Source organism: Vombatus ursinus, unplaced genomic scaffold, assembly GCF_900497805.2.
Source record: "Vombatus ursinus unplaced genomic scaffold, bare-nosed wombat genome assembly UNPS02014814.1, whole genome shotgun sequence".
Lineage (NCBI taxonomy): Eukaryota > Metazoa > Chordata > Mammalia > Diprotodontia > Vombatidae > Vombatus > Vombatus ursinus.
This window is the reverse complement of record NW_020954592.1, coordinates 6,108,364-6,122,818: the sequence shown is the minus strand read 5'-3', so window position 1 is coordinate 6,122,818 and position 14,455 is coordinate 6,108,364.

Below are 14,455 nucleotides of genomic sequence, written 5' to 3'. Positions count from 1 at the left end.
GTAGTAGTAGTAGTAGTAGTAGTAGTAGTAGTAGTAGTAGTAGTAGTGTTGAGGTTTAGGGGTTCAGGGGTCCTGAGACCCCAAAATCGCAACACACTGGTCCTTCCTAAAAGAATTCAACCCAATTCATTCAGCCAAAGACAAGGCTTATTAGAACATCCATCATATTGGGCAGACTCTTAAGGAGTCTGAACATTAATGTAAGCTATTGGTTTATTGGCTAGATTACAAGAATCTAAGCAATGGCTAGATTTGAGGAATCTGAGCAGTGGCTAGATTATAAGAATCCCAGCACCTTAATGGAGACAAGATGGACCTTATATACAGAAAGCCTGTGGGAGGGATCTAGGAGTGGCCAAGTAGTTTGGGGTGACTGGAGGAGGGGCCTAAGGAGATCTGGATGGGAATGGCCAGTGAACTTGGGGTGAACAGAACTCCTGGGACCTGGACAATGGAGCCTAGCTAGGATTAAGTGTGGGAAATGGCCAGGGGCCATAGGGAGGTAAGACAATGGAGGGGAGATTGGGTGTAGCCTATGAAAGGCCAGTTAATGGGATTATAGCCTCAGACTAATGCCAGAGATTTGGCCATGTGGGAAAGTCCAGGGTTTTTCCTTTCTGGGGCCCAGATCCCAACCCCATCAGTAGTAGTAGTAATAGTAGTAGTAGTAGTAGTAGTAGTAGCAGCAGCAGCATTTATATAGCACCTACCATATGCCAAGCACTTGTACACTTTACAAAAACGATCTCATTTGATCCTCACGAGGATTCTGAGTAGTAGGTGCTATTATTATCCCCATTTTATACTTGAGGAAAACCTTTGAGAGTAGGTACTATTTCACTTTAATCTTAGCACAGAGTTTTAGTTGGCCTTAACCAATGCTTTGCCAATCTTTGAAGTACCCCAAGTAACACAAATAGTGTCTGAGCTGGGAGTAGGAATTGAATGCTGGTTTTGTGACTCCAGATCCATCAGTTTCTATTTTATTCCAGACGTGATCAGGAGACAAAGGAGCTTCTGAGCGAAGAAGTGACATGATCAGAATTAGGCTTCAGGGATAACATTTTGGCAGCTGGTGTGGATCATAGCATGGAATAGGAGAAAGATTGGAGGCAAAAAGACCGATTAAGGGGTTACTGCAATAGTCCAGGCAAGAGGTGATGAGAGCTCTGGACTATGGAAGCAGATGTGTGTATGGAAATAAAAGGGCAGATTTGAGAGATACTATCAAGGTAGACAGAATCAACAAAACCTGGAAATTCACTGGGTGCAAACGATGAATGAGTGAAGAAAGGCTGAGATTGTGAACTTGGATGACTACAAGGATGGGAGTGCTTTGTTTTGTAAGTAGGGAAAGTAGGAAAAGGAGATGGGTCTTCTATTCCAAATCCAGAACTCTCTCTCGGTTGCACTATGAGGACTCATGCTGGATTTGGGATCAGAACCCCAGGTTCAAATTCTAGCTCTGCACTTTAATACCTATGATATTGAGTGAGTCCCTTAGCCTCAATTTCCTCATTTTTAAAATGAAGAGAAATGGATAAATGGCCCCCAGTTTCCTTCCGATGCTGCTTCTGTGATTTTACAACTTCATGATGCGGTCTTCTTGAGTCCTGATCCAGTCAAGTCATGTATTAATGAGCCCTCCAATGTTTATGTCAACTGCAAATTTGCTGACAAAATTTTATATTTTCCCCTTAACTCAATAATGTATTTTTATTTTTTTCTTTTCATGTGATTAGAATATGGGACTCTGTTCAGTTTGAAAACTGACATGTTTTGATAATTAAAAAACAATACTGTTAAATCAGAGTATAATGAATTAGGTAATGAATAATAATTTTTGGAACTATTCACTTCTTCCATAAGCTTTATAATTCTTTCTAAATCAAGTTTTGTCATATAGTTGGAATGATTTATACTTTTTTTTTTTGGTGAGGCAATCTGGGTTAAGTGACTTGCCCAGGGTCACACAGCTAAGTAAGTGTTAAATGTCTGAGGCCAGATTTCAACTATGATTTATACTTTCCAAACCTATGTAGCTGATTCAGATTCTATTTTCTTAGCATTTTTCACTTTCGTAGTATCTATTCCATTATTTCCATGATTCAATAATTACCAATTCAACAATATTTATTACACATCTGTCATATGCATCACACTGCTGGACACAGAAGACAATACCAAGATAGCTAAGACAAGGGCTCTGCTCTCACTGAGCTCATTGTCTAATAAAGGGACATGACACATATGCAAATAACTCTATTACAAAACAAAACAAAACAAAATACAAGGCAAAAGAGATGAGTAAAATGCAACTTGAATATTATAACAGGATAGATTTTTTTTGTAATATTATTATCACGTATTTTACTTTTCAAAACCTGTCCAAATATCCTAGCTATATCTTCCACTACACCTACTAAATAAATACGCTGCACCATTACTTTGAAAGCTCTCTCTTTTCTCCTCTCGGACAAGATGCTAACATCATTTAGCATCTGATTCCCTCCCCCTCTTTTTTTTCATGGCTGAGCTGATTAGGTTCTTTTCTTTTCTCTTTCTTTCTTCCTTCCTTCCCTCCTTTCTTCCTTCCTTCTTCCTTCCTTTCTTCCTTCCTTCCTTCCTTTCTTTCCTTTTTTCTCTTTCTTTCTTTCTTTCTTTCTTTCTTTCTTTCTTTCTTTCTTTCTTTCTTTCTTTCTTTCTTTCTTCCTTTCTTTCAAGCATCAACACCTTTTAAATCACTAAGGATTCAGCTTCTAGTAAGCTCTTCTTTCCACACAGCTGAAACACTATAAGTAAGCATGAAGTTCCAACTGATTTCATAATTGCTCTGATTTTAGATCAGTTCCAAGAAGCCTAAAAGGAGACAGGAGTGTAGCCCCCTTAAATTCCAGCCAGGGGCACATTCTACTGCTTTCAGGACACAAGATGAGATTAGCCCACAAAGCAATATTGTCGTTGAGGTCTCTCACTTTCCCCTTCAGAGAGTCATTTGGTCAGCTCTATTTACTATTGTTCCAGCTCTTTTTTTCTTTTTTTAATAAGACTAAGCAGTGTAACTCATCATACTAATTGCTTTCTTAGCATTTTCTGTTAATTATATAGGAGAAAATGGGATTTGTTTAGTAGTCAGAATTTGTTAGGGTAAACATTAGCAGGGATATATATGTATATACATAATATATATGTGTGTGTGTATACATATGTATACACACATAATGTATACACACATGTCTATATATATTTTCTACTAGGAGAGGGAGGAAGGGAGAGAGAGGGAGGGGATAGAAGGAGAAGGAGGAGGAGGAAAGAGAGGGGGGACAGAAAGGGGATAGGAGAAAAGGTGATAGGAGGGGAGAGTTGAAGGGAGAGGAGAGGGGAGAAGAAAGGAAAGGAATTCCACTGGACTATGCTTCTATGCAATAATAGAAAATAAAATCTGATGCATGTTCAAGGAAAAAGAGAAGCAAAATGAAACTGATCCCAGAAATGCCTACATCAAAGCCCAATGATTCATCCAAACTAATGAGAACAGAATTGGTTATGATAACTAGAGACTAATCACAGTTGTTTTGAGGTTATTTGCTCACAGGGTTAACATTTCAAATTTGTCAGTTTCTTAATGGTTTGTTTGCCATTCCTGCTAATAACATGATGAAATGGATACTGATGGACTTGTTTAGCATAAAATGGGGAAGTGTTAGATGAGGAATTGCATTGTAATTGATCCATTATTTTAAAGTATTCCCTGCCTCCCCTTCAAATTCTTCTGTGTGAGCCATTAAGGAGTTTCAAAGGACCACCCAGACTCATTTCCTTGCCAGAAAAGGAATGTTTCCTTGGGAGGCTATATTACATTAGTCAGAAATGTGCTTTTTACTCTAAATAAAAGCACCTTAATGTCAAAAGGTTGCAGCTTACATGAGAAAGGAATTGGAACTGAGAGCCTTATGCTTGAGAAGTTCACTTTTGACAAGGAAAAGAGGCCCCAAACTATCAAAGCTGCATAATGTCTTTTAGAAAGAAAAGTAACCTTTCTAGGACATACTTTCATCTTTTGTGGCATTCACTGCACAAAAGTCCTTCCTTTTTACCTTGCCCTCTCATATCACAAATTGAGCTTTTGCATTTTTAGCAAAGTGAAGCTGCTAGTTGGCAGTATTGTTATGGAAAAAGAGGGGAGGGGAGGGGAGGAGAAAGGAGGAGAGGGGAGGAAGGGCAGGAAGGGGAGGGGAGAGGAGATGAGGAGAACCAATTCCAGTGCCAGCTGAACTACTAATTACATCGTGTGTAACCCTGCTCAAGTTACTTAACCTCTCTGGGACTCAGTTTCCTCATCTGAAAAGTGAGGGCATTAGACTAGGTGACCTCCAAGGTCCCTTCCAGCTCTAACAATAATAGAAGTGGTGGTTCTATCTATGAACTGTTCCATGATTCTGTGATATGGTAGTTCAAATGTCCCATATTTAAACTAAATCTGTGACTTAATAGGTTTGGGGAGTTCCTGATAAGGAAACTTCCTCTATCAATGCAGACCCAACAGCCAACAACAGATTCTCTTCTCGGAAAAAAAAATGTCGTAAAATGTATAAATAAAATGCATAGCATTGCAAAGGAAACTGATTATATTGAAATAGTTATCAAAAATATTTTTAAAATAAATTTGTGGACCATGAAATTAACATCCCACTACCAAATTCCTCTGATCCTAAATTCTGCCCTCTTTCCACTACACCATATTGCCTTTGCCTTGGATTTGACTCTTTGTCTGTTTATACTGACTTCCCTATCATTCCGGTCCTAAATACTCCTTTGGTACTTAGGCCTTTATTTGGTCAGTCTCTGATGTCTGTCAGATCCTTCCTGGTTTGCTCAGTTTCCAATCCATTCCCTTCCATGTCTAATTCTGTCCCATTGCTGTTCATATCATGATATTGATGGGGTATAGGCCCATCATTCAGTTTCAGAAGCTGACCCCTTTGCCCCTTTAGCCAAAAGGAATTTGGTTCCCATTTATCTGCGGGGCCCCAGAAAACCCTTAAACTTTTTTCACTCTGGTCTCTGGTTCCCTATCCCACTTATCTCCCTTTGAAAGCCCTGGCCCTACCTTTTGATCTTATTCAGATGCCTTTCAAACTTCCTCCCTCCATTCCCTTCGTTATCTATTCCCATTGTTTATTCAATCTCTCAGACCTTCCAGTTGGAATTCTCATCTAGACCCTTTTCCCAGACCCCTCCTCTGGCCACCCAAAATTACTTTAGTGTATATAAGATCCACCCTGGCCCTCATTCAAACGCTGAGATTTTCTCATGCCTGCTTGTCCCTACTTGCGTTACTAATCTTCAGGTTCCTTAAGAGTCTGGCCTATATGATTTATCTCTAATAAACTTTTTCTCTGGCTGGAAGAAGATTTGAGTTGAATTCATTCAGGCAGGGCCCACATCGCAATCTTGGGGTTCCGAGCACCCCAAAACCTCTAGACCTCTTCAATATAACAATTATTATAACTATTTATTATATAATTACTATGTAATATATATTGTATAACCATTATAACAATTTAAAGAATACTTGTTCCTTCATTCTCTACTTCAGCCAAATACTTATGTTTTATGTTTAGCTGTTTTTCAGTCATGTCTGATTCTTCATGACTCCATTTGGGGTTTCCTTGGCAAAACAAAACAAAACAAAACAAAACAAAACTAGAGTAGTTTGTCACTTCTTCTCTAGCTCATTTGACAGATACGGAAACTGAGTCAAACAGGGTTAAGTGACTTGCCTACGGTCACACAACTAGTAAGTTTCTGAAATCAAATTTGAACTCAGAAACGTGAGTCTTCCTGACTTCAGGTCTTCATTCTATCCACTGTGCCACCACTTATTCTATCTATATTTGCAAGTCCTAGGCTAGTCATACTTGTGAATCAGTATCCTAACAGGAATTACATAGAAATTTCCTGGATGAGGCAAAGTGTTACCACGATTATTATGGTCCTTCCTCGTCCTCAGGCCTTACATTCTCTATAGTTTCTCTCAGTTTTGAGGTTTCTGATTAGTGGTCTGGATTTTTATCCACCTATTTTGCTTTGTTTTTCAACATCTGTGTCCCTATCCTTGCAACTCTAATACTCAATGTCTGCAAATAATTCCACTTCAAACTTTTTACCTGTTTCCAGACCCCCTTTAAAAGTCTGTGTTGTATATTTGGTTTGATTGCATGCTTATTCTCCATATTGCTTCACCAACCTGAACCAAACTCATCCAGTTCATTGACCAACCTCCACATACCATTTCCACCTTTCATTTCTATAGTAACAACCAATTGTTATCAATCACTGCTTACCCTAACTCTTCTCTAGGCTTGAGAAGAACTAACTTCTACACCATCTTGCATAGCCTGTCAAGGCTTTTTTGAAGGCTTTTTTTGTCATAGCCTGTTGTCAAGGCTTTTCTGAAGCTCCAAGACCCTTCATTAGGTTTGCATCAAAAGTCCTTTCGTTTAGCATCCCGTTTGGCCTTTGATCTCTCTTTCAGTAGATAGGGAAAGGTTAAAGATTTGAGAGGGGTGTTGATTGAGGTTGAAACCTGAAGAAGAAGACGTGATTAACTGCACATTTAGAGGGGTTGGCCTTAGTGAGGAGAAGGGCCGCTTCATTTTCAGAGAATAGGGGAAAGGAGAGAGTGAGGAATGATGTCAAGGGGTTTTGAGATGAGAAGAATGAGAGAAGAGGAAGCTTACATAAAATTACCTTAATTTTCTCTGTAAATTAAGCAGCAGCGTTGCTAGCTGAATGACAGCAGGGAGGAAGAAATATAAGAGGCCTGAGGAGGGAAGAGGAGGTTTGGAATTGCTTCTGTAGGGAGTGAGGCAGTGAATCAATAACAAAAAAAAAAAAAAATTAAAGGACTTTGTTGAAATGTTGGCCCTGTTAAAGTTGTATAACATGAATTTAAAGTATATCCAGCCAGCTGTATGGTAAGACTTCCTTCCAACTTGTGGGTTAGAGCAGAGGACATGAGGGTAGGATTGATATAGAGCAGAGGTTTGGCAAGAGATGAGTCATAATAGGACAGAGGAATAGGGATTCAAGAACAGAGGATGGTATAAAGTTGAATTGGCTAATTGTAGGGTCAGAATTAGGAAGGGAGAAATATGAAGGAGCAGGTCTAATTGATGCGGTTTAGGGGTTCAGGGGTGCTGGGACCCCAAAATCACAACACGCGGGTCCTGCCTGAAAGAGTTCGACCCAAGCCTTCTTGCAGCCAAAGACAAGGTTTATTAGAACATCCATCATATTGGGCAGACTCTTAAGGAGTCTGAACATGGGTAAGCAATGGCTAGATTATAAGAATCTGAGCAGTGGCTAGATTTTAAGAATCTAAGCATCTTAATGGAGATAAGATAGACTTTATATACAGAAAGACTATAGGAGGGATCTAGGAGTGGCCAAGTAGTCTATTAGGCAATAGAATTCCAGGGACCTGGACCAGCCAGTTGATGGGATTATAGCCTCAGGGGACTGCCAGAGATTTGGCCATGTGGGAAAGTCCAGGGTTTTTCCTTTCTGGGACCCAGATCCCAACCCCATCATAATGGCCTGCAACATTTTGAAGGGTAGAGAGAAAAGAGATTTTGATGAAGGCAAAGAATAGGTTTAGGAGTTATGATGCATAGGAAGAAAAGGAATGATAAGAAGTTATGATCAGATAGAGGGCTGTCAGAGTTTACAATTAAGTATTAGTGTGTGATCATTTGGGGCTGAGGTGGCATAGATCATGGGATATAGAGAAGATGAGTAATTAGAAGGTTAAGGACAGTGAGCAAACATCCATTGAATTTTGAAGTCCCCTAATACAATGACAGGAGTTGAGAAAAAGATGAAGAGAGTAAGCTAAATGCTGACCTCCTTGAGAAAGGAAAGGACATGACTTGGAAGCCAGTATACAACAGTTATTATGATCTGGATAGGGTCAAACATTTTTATTGAGTAGACTTCAAAGGAAGAAGGTTGCTGAGTGATAATATTAATAGGAGAGTCTGAAAATGTCAGTGGAAAGGAAGGAATGTTTTTAGTTCCTCTCTAGGACAAGTGTGTCAGAGTATGTGAGAGAAGGTATTACCAGGATTGTAGAAGATGTCCAGGGGTACATCATCAGTTGGAATCCTAGTCTCTGTGAGGGTTGGTAGATAGAAGGACTATGAGAGAAAGAGGTCCAGGATGAAGAAAAGTTTGTTCACTATGGAATAGGAATTACAGAAGGCATAGGATAATGGGTGGTTGGTTTTGGAGTGGGGCATTGGTGAAATAGGGGTGAGGAGGATGGAGGTTAGAGAACAGAAGGCAGGGATTGGAAAAGGTTTGCTCCTATGTGGTCTTGGATTGATTAATACAGAATAGGGAAATACATAGGAGGTGAGAAAGTGTTAGCCATAGTTGTAGTAGTGATGGGGGATGGGATTCATGTTGGACCCCTAAAAGGACCCCAATGCCCCTGAACCAAGTCTCTGGTGTTTGCCAGAGGCACCTGGCCCATCTCAATATAATCCTTTTAAATGTCCCTTCATTGTCTGAGGCACTTGGCCCCACTCCAGGCTATCTAGACCCCTTCTCTCTTACCTCCAGATCATCCCAGGCTATTGGCCACCCCTTGATCCCATTCAAATCTTCCCACAATCTTTTTCACTATAAAAAGGGGTCAGTCTTGTCTACCAATTGCTCAGATTTCTTAAGAGTCTGGCCAGTTTGTCAATACAAGAGCCACAAATGCCCTGGTTCTTAAAAGTCCTACCAGTTTCTATTGGAGAAACAAACCTTATCTCTGACTGAAAGAAGGCTTCAGTTGAATTCTTTCTAGGTATGACCCATGCCTTTTGCCCTTGAATTTTGGAATTCCCAGCACCCCTAGACTGCAATAGTAGTGGGTGGAAGATAAAGTTCACAATCTACAAGGTGTGTTTCATAGGGCACTGAGACAAGTCTAGGTCTCGATTGCCCTTGAACAGATGCTGCAACTACTTCAGATATCTGGGAGAAGGATTTCTGGTTAGTTTGTTAACCCAGATTTCTATGGTCTGTAATTGGATAATGCTTCATTCATTAGTGTTTCTAGGGACTAATGAGTATACTGGGTAACAAAACAAAAAATAGAAAACTATTTATCTTGCTTAGTTATGTTCCCTCTGGGCTACCCACACTCCTTTCATTCTCCCACTCATATTCACAAGCTGTAGAGATAAATACTTATACAGGTACAAGGTACTGTGAGTCAAAACTCTAAAAAACTAACTCATGTACCTCAAAGTGGTGTATTTGCCTTTAATAGTCCACCAGCAGACACAAATAGCTCAAAGCAAAGGCAGGTGCTAAGATGGCATTAAATGAACAATAGTAACAAAACAATTCCCCTATAAATGTAGAGCACACTCTTCCATAAATACACATAGTGTCAATGGGCTAAGTGGGCACACAGAGAAATACACTAGTAAAGAGGCGACTCCCACTTCCAGAAATGCAGGATGGTGATGCTTTTTCCCTTCTCCTGGTCCCCCTAGACTGCTCTCGTTGGGGGCATCATCTCTGCTGGGCAGGCCACTGTTGTACTCCCTAAGTCTATTCAAATCTGCAGCTCATCTTTCTAACTTACTAAAGTCACTCTGAAGTCTGACCCCACCTTCCTGAGATCCTGGATCTTCCTTCACTTGGCTAGATTGTCTCTGAGGTCCCTTATGATCCTAGGATCAGAGGAACCTTGAGAGAAATTATTATAAATATCTAATGATTTGGGGAGATTGAGTCCCCCCGTTTCTTTTCTGTTTTCAAGACCTCAGTCTCTGAAGGTCAAATTAAACTTCTCCTCTATCAGACCCAACCCAACCCAACCCTACAAGGATTCTCTAATCTCAGGTGAATTGCATTCAATCAAGATCCTTTTTTTTGGGTCTAGATAACCCAAGGCTGGGTGTGGTCTGATTATATAGATAGTTTCTCTGTCCAAGGGTGACAAGATGTCACTCTCAGCCCGACCTCATTTTAATATAGCTCACCTCCTGTTGTGTTAATCAGTCAAAACTGATTGCCACCCTTCTTTCAAAAGAACATATAAGCTCTGAGACTGCTGCCATGATTGTCTTTTGGTCTGAGAAAGATGGTCAAATGACCATTCTTTTATTAATAGTGTGCTGGTCTTATTAATAAAATGATTAAATTACTCAGAAATTGTGTCTCTTGAACCTTTTTAATCATTGCAACCTATGATCATTTGCAAATTTATTTCACTGTCCAAGTCACTGATCAAAGTATTCACTAGTGCTGTACTCAAGACTCATTCCATGGAACACCACTCATTTTAATCTTAAAGTAATACTGATTGATCCATTGGTGACGCTTCCCTAGAACTAGAACTGTATTCTCCCTTAGAAATAACCTTACATGTTTTTGTATTTACTTATAAGTGTATATATGCCTGGCACACTTAATGCTGGGAAGTACTTAATAAATGGTTAATCTAATAGGTGTTTTAGCTAACATTGTCTTCTCTCAGGAGAATGTGGATTCCTTGAGGGTGAGGATCATTTGTCTTCCTAACCCCAGAGCCTAGCACAGAGTATGGCATATAGTAGATGTTTAATAAATGCTTGATGAATTGGTTCAGCAGTGTTCATGATAAAGATCAGTAGTGTCTTTATCACACTTGATACAACTGAGTCCAGAACTCTGGTTTCTTTCAATAAATGATTTAGGAGGACACTTGGGGAGTCACCTAATTAAAGAGGGAGGAGTCCTTTAAGTATTCATGAGATGTTAAAATGTGGCCACAATTACACCAAATAAATTGATGAGAACAGAATTTTTTTTAAATTCTTAAATCTTTTTTTGAGGGACCAAATGAAATAATATATGCAAGGTACTTTGTTAATCTTAAAGAACTATATAAATGTTACTAATTATAGTAACTATTATAATTCATAAGTTCATAAGATTTATTGCTTGAAATTACTTTTGAGATCTACCAGTAGACACAGATAGTAGAACTGGAAAGGAACTTAGTCCAACCACCTCATTTTATAGATGAAGAAATTGAGGCATTATTAGGTTAAGTGACTTATCTAAGGTCACACAACTAGTAAGTGGCATGCTCGGAACAATCTTCAACACCCTCACCAGAGTTAAGAGTATTTACCTAATTTCCAGTTGTTGTTTTTGACAATAGAAGTACCTGAACTTGTAATATGTACTTACTTCCCTTTCCTCTCTCCCATTTATATCTGGTTACAAGTTCATTGATATTTACTTTCAAAAGACAATCACCCAGTGGTTATAAGGTAAATAAGTTTTGTCACTTCAGCAGTGCATGGCAGATTTATTTTTTGAATCAGAGACCTATGGTTCCATTGAGAGACTCTGGTAATGTCAATCCATGTTAGCAAAGCAAGTGGGTTATTTGGATAATTATTAGACAGGAGAAAAACATCCAACAGCTCTTATAGGTAACAATGGATAGGTTCACCATTCTTCTACAGGCATCTATCCATCCACTCTTCGTAGAAACTCCTATACACGTAGCTGTCTCTTCATTTCCTAGATTTTATTCTTCTTTTCTCACACTTCCAAATGACAAACATGCTTTCTGATGCATTTCTCTAATCACAAAACAATATCTGTCAGCAACAATGGGAAACTCTCCTTTGTAGCAATATTCACGAGAATGCAAATATCTGATGAAATAATATCAAGAATTGGATCAGGGTTGATTTATTTACCCTAAGGAAGAGGCCAAACAATCCCTCAGAGTGAATTATGTGAAAGGAAACATTGCCAATGTAGGTAGCTGTTCTTTTTCTCCTCTGAACCCAGGAACAATCCTCTTTTCCTTCAAAAACTCCCCTAATAGTAATGCCCTTTTGAATGGACATGAAAGCCCCAGTGGCCATTGAGGGGAGGTAAAGTGTATTTCCTTACACTCTCAGAACATTCTTGATTACTTGGTTCTTCTATGCAACATAAGAAAGTGCCCCTAAAGTTGAGAAAGGGGGACATGAGTTCTTTCTATTATGTATTGCCCACATTGACATAGAGAGCAACAGCAGCATTATAATTCTGCTTTTTGCTTTTTTACTGCATGCATGATCGGTGTACTTGTAGTAGTGTAGTCAACAAAAACAAATCCCCACATGCTCTAATCTATATTTTCTTTGTGCTACTGGAAAGCTTGAGTCTCAAACTGGTTGAATCAAACCTAATAAGTATTTAAGTATCTACCATAGCAATATAAAAACACTACCAAAAAAAAGTCCCAGTTCTCAAGTAGTTTATGTTTTACTAGGGAGATATATGTATATGTATAAATAAGCATATCTGTCATTATTTTCAAATCTAACAAATATTTATTGTCTATTAAATGCATTTAATCCTTAGATAGGAATCTATTATCTCATTTTCCTTAAATAGAAATCTATTATCTCATTTTTATCCTCACAACAGCCCGGAGAGGTAGGTGAAAGAGGTTTTTTGGTGTGTTTACTTGTTTTAATTAGACATTAGATAACTCTTTAAAGTTTAAAAAGTAATTTCTTCACAATTCTATTAGAATCAAATAGCTAGGGAGAGAACACTAATAACTAGGGAGATTAGTAAAAAATTCCGATGGCTCTATGTGTGTGTGTGTGTGTGTGTGTGTGTGTGAAATTCCTTGACAAGCATAAAAGATAAAATAGACAATTTTGATTACATGAAATTGAAAGGATTTTGTACAACTAAAATTAATGCACCTAGGGTAAAAAAGTAGGGGGAGGAATTTTTTAATAAATATCTCTGACAAAGATCTGATATTCAAGAGGAATTAACACAAATATATAATACCAAGAACCATTCCCCAATAAATAAAAAATCAAAAAGTGTCAACAAATAGTTCTCATAATGCTGGCTTTACCTTTTACTATCCTTGGGTAAGCCACTTAATTTTATTGAGACTCAGTTTCCTCACAGTAAAATAAGAAGATCTGGATGATATAATCTCTAAGCTCCTTCTCAGCTCTAAATTCTATTACCTCTAAATTCTATTACCTCATGTCTCCATGGATCTGTAAGACTATAGAGCCACAATTGCCCGATTGCTATACTCTGATTTAAAATGAAGATGTTCTAGTCCAAAGCATCTTTCTTATGCACCAGATCCATAAGAGGGCTGAAAAAAATAGTTTTCCAAGCATACTCTATACAAAGAAAATCAGACCAGGGACACAGGTCCTGAGGTTCTAATTAAGACAACATATTCACAAGTTGTATAAAGAAAACTGTCACATCAACATTGTTGAGCCTGAGTTCATCCATCAGATGATGGCAGTATACATGAAAAAAACAGTATTTATGTTATAAGTTTTGCATGGTTCTCACTCAATAACTGAAAAGCAAGGAGAGAGGAAGACAGGAGAAACCTTCTCATTCATGGTATTGATGAGAGTTTTGTCTACTAGTCCTGAAAGAGGTGCATTTGTTCATAAAGTGGGTGCACATCTGAAACCTCATATGTTAATGAAGGGTACACTCTCCTGTTAACTTTTGCAATGAAGAATTATCTGAACCAGTTGTTGCTAGAGTTGATAAAGCATAACTGGACAGAAATTTGGCATAAAAGGATAAGAACCTACTCAGGTGTAACCAAAACAAATTTGGCCTTACAGAAAATTTTAATCTAAACTGGTTATATAGTTACGTTCTCCTAATTTTTTAAAAAATGGGCCTTAAATGCAAAGAGCTGAAGGGCACAGTAGGAATTCTGTGGAGACAAGAAACTGGATCTAAGGAACAGGATATCAGTGCAACTGAGAAATTCAAAGGCGGCAAGGCAGTGAAAATGACTCAGTAAGTTTGTTCTTTATGTACATTGCTAAAAGTTTGGCAGACAGGAAAAAATGGAAATTTCTGGTTAAAATGTAATTAAATTAAAATTTCTGGTTCAAATGTAATTTGATTTTATCCATAATGCCTCTGAATTTAAGTGCCATGGGTCATGTAAATACAAGAAATACAAGACGGGAACATGATTATTTACAAAAATGACGAAGAACAGCTGTTTACAAATTGCTTGAAAGACTAGGTCTTAACTGTCAAAGGCCAACAGAAAAATAAAGTATCTAGTTAATTTGAGGACCAAAATATAAAAGCCTTTTCTACGTTCCTTGATTTAACCAATAAGAGAACTCTAATTGGGGTGGAACAATGAGAGCATCGGACAGTTCTGAACAACCGGACAACCAACTCTAAGGCAACATTTCAAGGCAGAATTAACGTCTCTTTTACTCTTCAGCAGCAGAATACCTAGATGTCAAGAATAAATAGTTAAGTTGAAAGCATCCAGGTGCCACCTCCCATCCCTCTCAGGGTCCAGAGTCTACAATTGCCCCCTTAACTAAATTGAGAGCATGTGGTCCTTGCCTTAGCTTAGTCTCAT